The 15060-nt window shown below is 30.2% G+C and overlaps 2 long non-coding RNA genes across 2 annotated transcripts in view; one reads left to right on the forward strand and one right to left on the reverse strand.

The window, feature by feature from the left end:
* LOC118206069 (uncharacterized) overlaps positions 1 to 15060 on the forward strand; it is a 96057-nt gene that overhangs the window by 47663 nt on the left and 33334 nt on the right. The window lies entirely within an intron of this gene.
* LOC118206093 (uncharacterized) lies at positions 1092 to 12850 on the reverse strand. Its single transcript, XR_004761133.2, has 3 exons — positions 12666 to 12850; positions 5809 to 5922; positions 1092 to 1572 (listed from the first exon to the last, which is right to left on the reverse strand). It is a non-coding gene; the product is annotated as an uncharacterized LOC118206093 (long non-coding RNA).

Genomic DNA, 15060 nt, shown 5'->3' on the forward strand with positions numbered 1-15060 from the left:
ATGTATAGCTGTTCCACCGCACTTTTAGGTATCTACAGATATATCGCCCCCTTCCCATTTAAGCAAGAAAATTTTTCTCTGTAGCACCGATAGAAAAAAAATCCAAGTACTTTTTCTTAATTAAGAAACAAATACAAAATTCTCGTGTTCCACGAAGTATTCCACGAGGATTACAGATGTAAGTAAGTAACTCATAATACAAGGAGATACAATTCAACAACAAAAACACAATATCTAGGTTTGAAGAATGCAAAAAAAAAAAAAAAAAAAAAAAAAAAAACAGAAAATACAAATTCTATTATAATAAAAATGCTAAAATATGCCATAAATAATTAAACTATGTTAATAGTCCTATAAAAGAAAATAAATGAACTTAATAATAATACGGCATTAATAAAAATGAAATAATACTTAATATTAATACAAAGGAAAAATATATCAACAATACAGTACATCAATACATAACATAATCAAACATAGACAATACACAAAATAATACAATTACATATGAAAGACAAAAATTCAATCATATAAATAATAGTAACAATAACTCAAAGAACAAAAAAAAAAAAATAATAATAATAAAGTCGCACAAGACTGCAAATGCTTCGGAGCTCCCAACAAGATCATAGAAAACAGGAGGCATGCAACTTACAAATAGTGAGTTTAGGGCAGCTTTCTAATTCTCCTGAACGGTTGCGTTCAGGAGAAATAGAGAGCTGCCCTAAGCTCACTTTAAATGCACTTCTGGACTCCATGCAACTTACAATGTAGTAAAATATGTTCTATATCTTCCACAACATCGCTGTAGGCACAAAATTCACTAGCAACAATATTGAAATGAAGTAAGTAAAATCCAAAATTCTCATGAACGGCCAAATTATGAGTAAGTTTTATAATCCAGTTGAAAATGCTTACATGTTTATTATTCTGTAAAGCAGTTAGATACTTAAAAAATGTAAAACACAAACGACTTTTTTCTCCTATTGAACAAACAATGTGGAATTTTACACTTTGCAGTTTAAAATTACAAATTTGGTAAAATGTTTAGTTATAAATTTCTAAAGTAAGACTAACTTCTGTGATGAGAATTTAGTTAAGGCTAATTTGATGCAGTAAGAAGCAAGAGCAATCAATTTGGTCTTTATAATACAAAATTGTATATCGCGTATTTTGTTAGAATGAAATGTGAAATATATGTTTAAAAATACTTCTGGGCTTTGAAGTTCCAACTTTGAGAACAAACTGAAAACAATGGAAAAACAGATGAAATTCCATATAAAAATAAAAGAAAGCTTTTAAAGGAAATATGCTACTAGTATTTATAACAAACTGATGTAGAAAGGAACTGAACTGATGTCTCTATCAATAAACATGAGCGCAAGTCTGGACTGTAATACAGTAAATCCTCTGGTGGTGATCCTTTTTCGTAGACGACCATCTCTGAAAGCGATCACTATTTCAGGGAAAATAAACAAATATTGGTATTGAGTATCCTTTCTCTAAGATGACCACTTCCACAGAAGATCAAAATCACCTGGAAGCTGGGTTGGTTCTCTTGATCAGAAATAGCTGTAAAAACAATTCAGATTACCTATGAAAGAATATTATTATATAAATGGGATTTTAGTAGAATCATTGGGTTAACTTTTAATTATTGATGACATTTAATTACTCTAAATACTTATTACTAACCAGTAGCCATAGATAATAAATATATTTTATATTATTTATTTTTTAATTAATTATTATTCATGTAATTTTAAGATACACATTAATTCAAAACATATAAATGCTTATAAAAAGATTGAGAAAATGTGAAAAAGAGGAAAGAATGCTGAAATCATGAAGCAAAATCTTCCAAAAATTATGATGGATCTTCCTGTTAAAAATAATTATTACTACTCATCAATCCTTTCACGATTAATCAACAACCGGCCTTCGTTGACATGCAATTAAAGGAATAAAACATTACGGATGGAGATAAAACGGGAACTAGTTTTCTCCCGTAAAAAGTCCTGAAGACTCGAATACTAGAGAAGAAGTCTAAAGGGAAAATGTTGCGTAAAATAACATAACTGACTTTTAGTATTAAAATGATTTAGATGGGTATCATATTCCACACATTACAAGAGCAGCATGAATAATAAATCATTTAACAATGAAACTCAGTTATTGTTTAGCAATTTTTAGTGCTTCTCAGTTTATCTTAATTTAAAATAATGTTTCAAATACTTAAAGGAGCGTACTGAAAAATATTTTTAAAGCTTTTGATTCAAGGAAACGCAATGAATTATCTCTAAGATGATTACTGGTAGTTCCAGATTAGTTTGGAATTTGTAGAGATGATTGGATATCATATTCACTTGCGATGATAATTTTGTTTTCAGAGATGCTGACCATTTTGAGAAGTGATCGTCTTAAAGAGGTTACAGGGTAGTACTTAAGGGTTTATTCAGTTTTTGCGTATTATCTCAGTCACCTCGGTAGAAGTTGGCAAATTATCATAATGTTCCAAATTCTAGCAACCTTTGCGTGCAAACATTCTTCAGGCAACCATACTCATAACAATCTTTGAGTCAGACAATGGCCCTATTTTCTTACGCTTTCTTATTGTAATTCTTTCTTATTGTAAAACGCTTTCTTATTGTAATTCTTTCTTATTGTAAAACGCTTTCTTATTGTAAAAAGGCAGAACTATTTCTTAAAGAATTATTTTATTTATTTAATTTTTTTGTATCATATAGCTCTTATTTAATAATTAAAATTGGTGTGTTTTCTTTCGATATGGCGATTATGCTTACCAATTTACGATTTGAGATGGTTTGAAAAAATTTTGGATTTCAAATGTTTTGGAAACTTCATATCAGATTTACCCAAATCACCAGCTTGTACCTAATAAGTAACTTTTGCGTTTCCTTCTGTAAAAAAAAAAACGCTGTATTGGGTGAAGCTGGTTGCATTAATACGCATGTACCACATTCAGTAGCGATGTTCATATGTGTTTTTAGAGATAATAGCCATTTTTAAAGGTGGTCGTCTTAAAGAGGTGATCACCACTTAGTAAATTTACTTTTGCAAATCTTCTTAATATGGAAAATTTCAAGAGAAACTTAAAATAAAATAAAAAAAAATAATTAAAATTTTATGAAAACAAGTTTCTGAAATCAAGTAAAAATGCCGAATTTTTTTTTCACGCATTTCAAGGAATGTTTGTTATTTTAATAAGAAAAGTGATAAAATTACTACCCATGCTTATAAATGATTTATTACACAACATATGATTGTTTTTTTATCTTTTTAGTTGACTACAAGAACGAATTTACTACAAGAACGACATTTTTTACTTTACTATTAAAGTCTTAACATATACACGATATTGTAGAATCATTAGGGTTTTTGGATGCTAAAGGTGTAAAAAATGTTCAATGCCCTCACCGGAAATCGAACTCCGGATTTCGCAGCTGAATATGCGTCGAGGGCGTTTACAGTTATAACTACGAAAGCATGCGGAAAGAGGGGGAGGAATACCTTATGATATAAGTACTTATATTTACTTAGAAAAAAAAATGAATAAAGAGTTTTATATCATTTGTTTACTTGAAAATTTACTGAAAAATTAGAAATACAGTTACAGGCACTTCTAATTTCATACGGTGAGAAACAAGCAAATAAAGGAGCAAAAGGAAATTGAAAACTTCGTATCATAATCTAACGCACCAAACACGAGTTTATCATTAGTAACTAAAAAAATATTAAAAATTATTAAAAAATATAAAATGTAAAACATTATAAAGTGGGGGGATGTTGTATTTATAATGTAACATACGGCATTAGAAAATTTCTTATTAATTAAAATAATGCTGCAAATATATCTTTGGATTATATTATTAATTAAATATGTTTTTAGATAAATTAACTACATTATTTAAAAAAAAATGTACAAATTTCATTTAAAAGATTTTTTTCGCTCTATCCTATGGTTCAAACAGTAAATTTTAGAGATTTTTACTTTGTTCGTTGAACCAAGATATGTAAGAAAAATCGTTTAAGCATTAAATAAAAAAGTAAAATTTATAAATCAAATTTTTAATCAAATTTATAAATCAAAATTTATAAATCAAATTTTTACTTTGGGATTTTGAAAATCAGCTCTGATGTGAGCATCACATAACTTCCTTGTACGGTCTATTAAATTATATGCACTTTTTGTTGCACTTCATCTAAATGTATTTCCACGAACTGTTATAACTTCATTAACTATTCCTTCAATCCAGGCAAGTTGACGATGACATAAAAAATTGCAAATTCTGAAGTTAAATATCCTGGTCAACTTTTGTTGTATGGAGTCAAACTTCTTATAATTTTGTAGTCCCTACCAATTAATAATAATTAATTATAGTAATATAATTTAGTAGTAACTGAAAAATCTAGTTAAATTTATAGAAAGCAGTAATCATCTTCGCAAAAGACAAAAACCGCCTGAAACCAAGGATGGTCATCTTATACAGCGTTCACTTCCAAACAGTTTTATCAGAAAATGTAGATTCAAAAAATGTAATTTCCTCAAACTAATTCATGGGTCTTTTTGCTTAATTAGCGTAATCATTTTTGTAAAAAGTACTGATGTTTCAAGCTGAAAAATACATTCAGTTTCTTTTATTCTACAAGGAAACACCAGATAGTATTTAAAAAAAATAATCCCATCGTAAGTTACCAGTATAAATTATGCTCTTTCTATTTCATAAACAATTAGATAGAAACTTTTGCCACCCTTGCAAATTAAGCTTATTGGAGAGCCTTCGCGTAAATTATCTTGGCCTTAAAATAAATTTTCTCCCCATCTACGATTACAGGGTATATCTCAGGCTCACAGATGTTAGCTAGGAGGCAGCATGTAGCGCCATCTGGAAAACATAGCCGCGTTTTGCGGAGAAGTTAATGTTTTCTTTCGCTCTCATCGGCTTACCCTGGTGCCCTAATTATGAACACTACGTTCATTCATTCGCGAATGAGATAAGAGAGAGGCATATCTGTCGTATCTACATTTATGCATAATTTTCTGTTTTCTGGAATATGTAGCGTATTAAATTTATTTGCCACTAAATACTTTATTATAAATTCAGGCTATGGAACATTATATTGCTGGTAAATACTTTATTGAGGAATCAGGTGTGGAACATGATACTATCGAAAATTATGTGATATTTTCCATTTAAACCCGAATACGCTGTGAAATATTAGAATGACAGCGCGGAGGAAACTGAAGCTTTACTTTTCACGTTTTTAAATGAGAACATTTATGAAAATTATTAATATAATTACTGTTATTTTTCTGCAAAATTTTCGTAATAACTTATTAATTCAATTATTTCAGCATAGCTAGTTTTTAAAATAAATCGTTTCTGCTGAAACATAAAAAAATATTATTTGATATTTATTACAAATAAATAGTTTGGAAGGCTTGCGATTTATTACAAAATTTTTATCGTGGAAACCAGAGAAATTAAAGATAATCAGATTTTAAATTCAATACAACTTCTTGAAAATTACGCAATATCATTTCACAAATTAATGTTAGAAGGAGCAATGCTAATGAATTCGTTAGTAAAAAATATGGTTAATTTGCGATGTTCGCAAATAGAATCATGCTGAGTAATGTAAATAAATAATCAACAGGTAAAATTCTCAGTAATGTAAATAAATAATGAAGGTTAATAAATAAATAATGAACATATTAATAAACAAATAATGAACTGGTTAATAAATAAATAATAAAGGTAAAATGCAATAAAACTTTATGCCCACCTTTGAAAAGGACCTCTACTTCTGAGCAGAATAAATAAACATAGGTATTCAACATAACCTCCTAAGATAAACACGCCCAAAAGGAGACGTCCTGATCGTCTTACAGGGTTTTCACTGTTTAAAATCAGAAGTTATATTATTAGCAATATTTTTTAATGTGTGACTAAAAAACTGAATCTATTAAACTGAAAAAATGAATTAGCTATTTTGTAATATTTATTGTGTTTAATATTATTAAAATTGTATATATAATTCCAAATATATATACTATATATAATAAAATATAAAATTAGAAAATAATTCCTTCTCCTTAAATGTGAAAGTAAAGGATTATGATAATAATCACATGTAATTAAATTGATCTACATTCTAAAGAATGCTAATGCAATAAATATAATAATCAACGAGTACTAGCTTAAAATCGATTTAATCAAATTAATTAACACTTACAGCAAAGACGAAAGAAAGCAGTGTTAAAAAAGGTATTATAAATATGCTTTAATGCATTTTTGTGGAGAAAATAAATTAAAAAACTCATTTACACGTAGCGTATTTCATTTTAACTAGAAATAAATCAATAATTCACAATTTTGTTAAATTATCTATTTTGAAATGCATCAAGAAAGAATATAGTCTTACATTTTTGATTTTTGAAAAAAAAAATAGTATTAAATTTCTGATTTTTTATTTTCAGTAAATAAAAATTTATTTATTAACCAAAATTTAATTTTTGAGTTAAAAAATTAAAGAGTCTTGCAGTGACATATTGAGTGACGTAAGTAACGTGTTCCGTAAACCCTTGCATAGCTCGAATGTTGTCAATCAAATTTATAAATTATTTTAATGTAATTTCACAAGAAAATGTAGTAATTTTCCATAAATGCAAGAGAATATACACATAATTTATAAATGAAAAATTATGCAGCACTAATTGCAATAATCCTTTTCAAACAGATTAAGTCCTGCGACATCTAATTGGGTTCTGTAGTTACAGAGCTGACGCTGAGTAAAAATGGATGTCAAGAGAAATGATATTCCTTGACAGCTTCTACACCTATTGATGTTGGAGTCGTAAGCGATATTCTCACAAATACGTAAAGAGTAGATTTTGTAGGCATATATAGTTTTTAGTTATAGATGGTTTGTAGTTAGACATAGCGGAATGATACGGCTGCTAATATTCTCGAAACGCTCAGTTTTTTTATGCCTTTTGTAAACCTTTTACTCCTCTCCTGGATAATCAGAAGACTAAACAGTATCTGTTTCTGGATCCAGTGAGACAACAATTTCTCTGTTTCTGAAATAGTGGCCATTCGTTTCTTGTTAACGATTGTGTCTTTCAATGTTAGAGCACATTTTATGTTTTCAACAATGCTAATTTTACCGCATTAAGTGTCAAAAACAGTAATGGTGATAAACAAGGGACTAATGTCGGGGCTACTTGATACTAGGTAGCTTTAACAGTGCAACAGAAATGTTATCATGATATATAACCTTAAGTAAGTAAATACATCAACTAGCTTCTACATTAATTAGTTGAAAAACTATTAGGCTCGTTAACTCATGGAATATATGTTATTGACTAATCTTGAGAAAAAAATAATATGCTGGCAATATTGATGCTGCTGACACCTCAGCCTAGAATTTATCAAAATGTTTTTCCAAATTATGACAATATCCGTATATTGCTTAGCAATATAAAAATAATAATCATTTCAAAAACAATATAGGCTTATCACTGATGTTTTATTTTTTTCTATTGTAACAAATTTTTTAATATATGCCATAAATATAAATAATCAAGCGCATTTCTAGTAATGTCTTGGATTACTACATTTCTCTCTAATACTCCCATCTATGCATATAATTTCCATCAAAACTCAGAAACCGTCGCTAATAATTAAATTTGACAGTAATATACACTTACTGAAATCGTTGATGTCAATAAGTCGATTGCAAAACAATTAGTGGTCGACTGTGGGTGGCAGTTTGTGGTGGAGAATCGTGGTTCTAAGGTGATGAATCGGCGAAACCCGATTTTGAAATTAATTTTTGTGGTGGTTGTCGTGACTTGTGGTTGATGGAGGCTGTCATTATTTTATATATCAACACGCGCATCATATTACAACAGCATGAAGCACAATTTTATTATTAAAAAGATTCAATGCTTTTAATTCTTCATATCGGTTCAACATCATTGATTAGCCAACTGGCGTCGAATGTGTTGAATTTCAGAAATTCAATAGATAACTAATAATTAATGTTTTATGTAAAATATTGATCTCAATAGCAAGTTCGAAGAAATTCAGTAACCCTGGTCTATAAGTTTCTTTTTCTATAAAATATTATTAATAAAGTATTAAAGTTAGCCATCAATAATGTATATTATTTTATTGTAAACAGGAAGCAAAATATTTTCATGATTTTCTACTATTACTTTTAGTAAAGTTCAGAAATTTGATAATCTTTAGCATTCCTTCTTAAATATACTTTTGTAAGAAAAATGCATCTGTGCAAAAAGAATGAAGCTGATTTTTTTTATTTAAATATTCTAAACTGCAAGAATGTTATTTGTGAATATTGATTTGGAAATTGAAGGATCAGAAAGAAAGTTTTATAATTATTTAGCTTACCAATTTTAAATTAAGCGAAATTTTTGTGTTACGAACAAATAAAATATACCTATGTCTAAAACGATATCCTAAAATACTAAAAGGACAGTTGCGTTTCAAATGTTAAAATTATTATCCAATCAGTTTTGAAATAATATTCTTCAGAATACTTTCCCTTGCTCCAGCACTTCTAAAATCCCTGAAAGCATTGGGAAAAAAACGCTTTTGGGATCTGTCGTAAATTGAGCGTTGCGTCGTTTTCGATAATTTGAATTAATTGCCTGTAACTGCTGGTCGCCAGTTGTCTTGCTGAGACAGAACCGCAAGGTCAAAGGATTCAAATGTAGAAAGTAAATGTCTTATGGCTTAGCAGGGATCTGTTTACTATCACAGAAAGGCAAGTTTCTTTGCTCAAAATGCAGTATTGCAGAGGAGAGTCTAAAGGTCTTTATGTGTAATGCAGCACGAACTACGCTGTCCCGGATACTATCACTTCATGCATTGTTTCTGTATTAAGTCAGCTAACTCTATCTAGCAGCTAAATGGAAGTGTTGCAAGCGTGTCACATGACTTTACCACGAACATTTTCAACAGAGCAGTACGCTCCCTTTCACGGAGTAGAAATAATAACTATTGTTTTCCTTCTCTTGCAAAATCTAAAAAATATTATTCTTCCCAAGGAATTTGCTTTAAAACGTAAACAATATAATACTGAAATAAGAAAACCATTTCTATATTTTGTTCAAATTTTTCTCTTCCGACATACAAGAATGAAGCAGCAAATATCTGCTTATTTGCCGTTTGAAATCTACCATGCAATCTCAGCAAATTTTAACAGCAATTTTTCTCTTAAAATGAAACCACATTGAAACTAAAACATTAAATTTTAATTTGATACGCTTTCTAAACCTTTCACTTCTTGTTTCTTTCAATAATGAAAATAGTTTGCTAAATATAGATATGAATTTAACAATTTAGGCACATTCATTATCCCAGGCAAGACACTGTAATATAAATTCAAAAATATCTTCTGATAAAGGCAATTAAACTCCGCTTGTATTTAAACTCAATTTATATTTATTCCTTTCTATGTTTAGTTATTCACATACTTCAAACAGCATAAATGCTAATTATTTTCAATTTAAAAATTGTAATTTCAATAATTAGAAATTAAATACAAATAAAAAAAATAATTTGAATATTAGGTAAACTGGATAACCTGGATCTTAATTACGTAATAAAGTGTAAGAAAATGTTTTACCTGCAGAATCAAAGAAATTAATTTTAAAATATAAAAATATATCCGTTAATAGAATACGCTTAACAATTATGTAACACTTACAGAGTTTACTCATTTATAGTTTTACATTTTTAAAAATTCCAAATTTGGTGAAATTCCAAAGATTGGTTTCTATTTACTCTTTCAATCGTGATGCTCACTGAGAGCTACATCTTGCATTGAAATATAAATATAAACCTCATCAAAATTGGAAAACTAAACCTTTTCCAAACGTAAGCATAAATATTTATTATATATAGTATAAATATAAAATCTCATTATTCTTAAAGAAAACATAAGTAGTGATCACATTTATGAGGCTGACGTATTGTCTCTTTGATCAGTATACATCTAATACTGCATGAGATTGATCATACATCATATTTATAAAGAATACACAGAAAGTGTCTTCAACATGAGACTTGTAACTCCATACAAACACCTGATAAATTCGGCCCACCAGCGGCCGAGCGGTAAAGTCGCTGAACACTGGTAGTTCGGTCCGAGGTTCGAATCTCGCGAACGGGCTGGCTGCATGGGTGTTTTCGTGGTTTTCCCCATGTGTAACGTGTATACGAGCCAGTTTCCCTTAGAAAGTCCTCCACGAAGGCATCCCTCCCCTTAGGCAGATAGCCCTAGTGTGCTTTGCCATAATTAAATACACACAATACCTGATAAATTCTTAGCCGAGCTGGAAGAAAACAAATGCTGCAATTAAGCTGACGAAATAATAATATCTGTATAAGTGACTCTTGAGTGATCTAATTTGTATTGTTAAAGTACTAGTAAAAATGTTCTTTTACTAGTAGAAATTCAAAAAAAAAAAAAAAAAAAAAATTGTTAAACTTTATATTGTTACTAGTAACTGTTACTCTGTCTAAACATTATTCATGAATAAATGTTATCAGTGGTAAGCTACTTAAAGCCTTGGCGAAGGACCAAACACTCTCTTCTTCTTGGCTATAATTAATTCGTGGAGTATAGGGTAGTTTCATTCACAAGTAAATTCTATCCGGTATATAATATAATTAGTTAAGGCACATATAAGTACATTTCTCATGAGATCTAGAAAAATCAGAGCCATTCGCTTAGCTTTCATATCCTTTTTATTTTCAAAGCTGCAGCATTTAAATTAATTGCATTCTGCTCTGAAAAACTTTACCTTAGCTATATTTTCGATGCGCGAACTTCGTCGTCAATGTAAAACAAACACAAGAAACTTTATCAAGAAGAAGAAATCTTTAAATACATGATGTTTTAATTAGTTAATTGGAAGATAACATCTTGAGCGTTTATAGAGATCTGCTCTATGAATCGATTTTGAACCTAGATTTTGAATATAGATTTTGAACTTATTGTCCAGTTCTAACAGGCTGCTGTTTTCAGTGAGTTACATGAGGAACCTCAGCACTTTTGCTACGTAATATGACTTGGCTTGTGGAGACATTAGGTATTTTTTGGAAGCAAGCAAGATGAAAATTGAGCAATCGCCTTCGCCGGGAATCGTACCACGGACTTCTGAAATACCAGGGCCACCATACAGAAATACTTCACCAGGAAGGCACTCTAGGAAGGCGGGAGAAATACCTTATTGGCCCTTCACACATTTCTCTCCTACTCAGCAGAACGTGTCCTAGCTTGCTCCTTGTTACTCTGAATACAGAACGTATTAACGAACGTCCGATGATATTCTGTATAAAGATTTATTACTATCTGATTTAAAACTATCTGTGTTACTCGGGGTTTGACATGGATGGTGTAAACTGAGTGATTTTAATGCTTCAACGCAATCAGAGCAGGTGTAGCCTTGAAAGCTTAGCTATTATGGAGAGAAATGCACATAATATAAGTGAACTCTCTCATGATGCTCACATCCTTAACAACACTATTTCTGAAAGCGTTCAGTATTTTTGAGAATGTAAATAAAACTGAATTCCGTGTCCTGTTATTTTATTTAAAAATATTTGAAAAAAATTCTGTTACGGTATAACCTATATTATCAACACCGAATAGTATCGTAATGGTTAATTTATTCACTTAATCATTTTTATTAATAAAAGAAAAAGCGATTTTTAAGTAAACTATTAATTTTCGAAATTCACACTACAAGTTTCTGCAGAAGCTTTCGTAAGCCGAATTTATTTACATTCTCAAAAGTACTGGACGCTTTTAGAGACAGTCTTGTTAAGAATGTGATCATCACGAGAGGGTTCACTTATATTATGGACATTTCTCTCCATAATAGCTAAGCTTTCAAGGGCACACCTGCTCTGATTGTGTTGAGGCATTAAAATCACTCAGTTTATATAGATAGGAAAAGGATTTCATTAAGTCTTTAAAAAAATCAGTAGGTAGAACCAAACACTGCAAAACTAAAATAATATAAATAATTCTGCAAGAAATAATGATTTGATAAATGCGTAGTTTACATAAAAACATCATGTAAAGCGATTTTGATTGTTTTCTCTTTTCCCTCTGTAATTGATTTAACGACGTTTTAAGCATTTAGGTATATGTACGAACTTGTGTATATAATAAATGGTGGAATTTTTTTAAGGTTTATTTATTTAAAATATTAATAGCATGCTGTGAAATATAGATGAGTATTTGAGTATATAGACAACAATGGAAAAATTTACAAGACAACAAAATATTTAATAATATGCATAGAAAAATAATATGCAATAAGCCAACCTTCGTTCTAGAAAACCTTTAGATTTAGAAATAAATTAGATTCGAAATTTCCTGGTTTCAAAAAACTGAAAATTTTTAAAATATTACGTTTTTAAATTTTTATTGCTTTAAATAGACATATTATACTTAAACTGTTCTATGTTTAATCATAGTGCTATTAATAACGCTAAGATTCATAATTACTTAAAAAGTCATATAGATAATCACATTCTTGAAAATTAGATTTATTTCGTCTGCAATAAAGAATGTCGAAGAAATATTGTGCTACATACCATCGCTCCTGTTCATAACAAATTTATGCAAATGAGATTTTTTTAACGTAAGTTCTTTTTTGCTCTCTTGAGTGCATAGATAGGCAGATAAGATATATGAAGTTCTGTATATATACATATTATTTTTTCCCTTAAAATAAAAATGTGCTTACGTTTGCTCTTACTGTAGAATTTCAGAAGAGTACTTTAGCAGAAACAGAAGTGGCGCATTTTTGGCTTTGATAAAGCTGCTGTTGTCATAGCAACGGCACTGAAAATTTTAAACGCTGCGCCTCAAACCATTGAAAAACCAATAATAGCTAGCTAGTGTGTCTGATGCAGCGCGTTGTTTGCCGTGTTAAAGTTAATTGGGTTGTATACATGTATACTGTGAAATGCAGCGTATAATGTACAGACTAGAGCAAGATTCTGAGACCCAGTTTCTCCAAAAATTGCTATGCTATATGTGTAGGTATATTATGACATAATTTATGTTGTAAGTAATTTAAATATAAGAAGCCATTACACTGATCTGCGTTTATAACAGATTAATTCCTTTCATAAATTTGTAAGATAGGAAATTATTTTCATATAAATAATACTCTAATTTGCCCTAATCTTTTCCAGAGTCCTTCGTACAAGATAATTTCCCAAGAAAAATCAATAAATTTTCAGTCACTTTTCCCTTTAAAGAAATTACATTTAGAAGTCATTTTAGAATACAATTAATTTTAATAGTTTACTAATTCAGTAGTGAAACGTTATATACACGATAAAAACTATCCTAAAAAGTTATTTCTGTCCAATGCTGTAAATTCTATTGCTGCGACCTTAAGATGACTGCTTCTGAAAGTAACCAGCTTTCTAAGAATATAAATAATCACCACCACTACCAGACAAAAATTACCTTCTAAAGCAACCACATACACAGAAGACCAACATCATTTGAAACTGTAGATGTTCGTCTTACAGAGGACTCACTACACTTTATACAATTTAAAAATTGGGAACTCGTGTATAAATTGTGACAAATTATAACATAATGTTAAGTAAATGAATGCTCTTACATACTCACATATTTCTATTTTTACATAGTAGTGAGGGAAAGGTTGGGTTATAGTGGAATTATCTCGCTTGTTTGACCGTAACATTAGAATAAGTCAAAGAATTTTTCAAGGGCAGGATTTCGTCTGTTGGCTGGAATGGGCTTTGAGCACATTATGGATGACTGTATGATTTTGCCTAACTTTGTTCCAGTTATGAAAGAGAATTCCCTTGGGGACAGACTCAAGGGCTTTTCAACCATTTTCCCTGCCACCAAAACACGCGAGAGAACTTTCGGATCGGGGTATTTCAAGTGTTACAATGCAGCAAAGATACAACACGCTTACATATCTCCGGGATTGAAACCGCTCTAGCGATATAGCAACCGACAAAGCTAACCACTATATTGATGAGGGCAAACAGTTAGGGGCAGTAGAAATATAGGCTAGAATTTACGAAAAAGCAGCAAATTAGCTTGAGTAGAAAATCAATATAAAGGTTACGTTAGTTCCAAATAATTCAGATCAAAATTTTAATTAAGTCCCTAACTGTACCAATTGCCTACATTATGCTCATATTGCATTAAAACATATTAAATTAAATTAAATATCAATAAAACGTATATTGCTTACACAATGCAATGAAAACATATTAACATTTTTGAACACAAGGTAACAGGGCCCAACTAATGTACAGAGCCGATAACTAATTATTATTATTATTATTATTACACTTCTGTTTCGTTATTCACTTATATTCGCCTTTTAAATCCTCCTCAACAAACAGTCAGATTTTGAAAAACAAAAGAAGTGCAAATAATTGCATCGCATATTTATTACAGCAATTATTCCAAAGTAATTATATCGTATGGTTTCTGTTTTATTATACAGTTATATTCGAGTGGCTCTTAAATTGGGGTTTCAATGTGCATACTACACTCATGTCCATAAATTAAAGATAATTCGGAGTCACGCGGAAATCGAACTCTAAAATAAATATATCGCCTGTAAAATCACTACACATATTTTCAAGAATCATATGCAAATTTCAGGAAGTAACCAGATGACACCGATGGTGCGTCACAATGACGAGAACGTAAGAGAGTGATATATAAGGAATACAGGCAAAGAAGTAAAATTGTTCGCAGGCACTTTATAATCATTTCAGTGCAATAACCGAATAGTTATGACACAAAGGACGCATTTGGATGATTTTTTACCTGGTAGAATTATCGGCCGTCTGGAATGTGGGCGTACCCAACTGGAAGTATCAGACGAACTTGGAATTGCCTAGAGTGTCATCTCCAGGCTTTGGCAACGATTCCAAGATGATGGTAATGTGAGTAGACGTTACAGCACAGGTCGCCTCAGAG

Source organism: Stegodyphus dumicola, chromosome 8 (assembly GCF_044657685.1).
Source record: "Stegodyphus dumicola isolate Sdum_Otavi_A_Nest chromosome 8, ASM4465768v1".
NCBI classification, from domain to species: Eukaryota; Metazoa; Arthropoda; class Arachnida; order Araneae; family Eresidae; genus Stegodyphus; species Stegodyphus dumicola.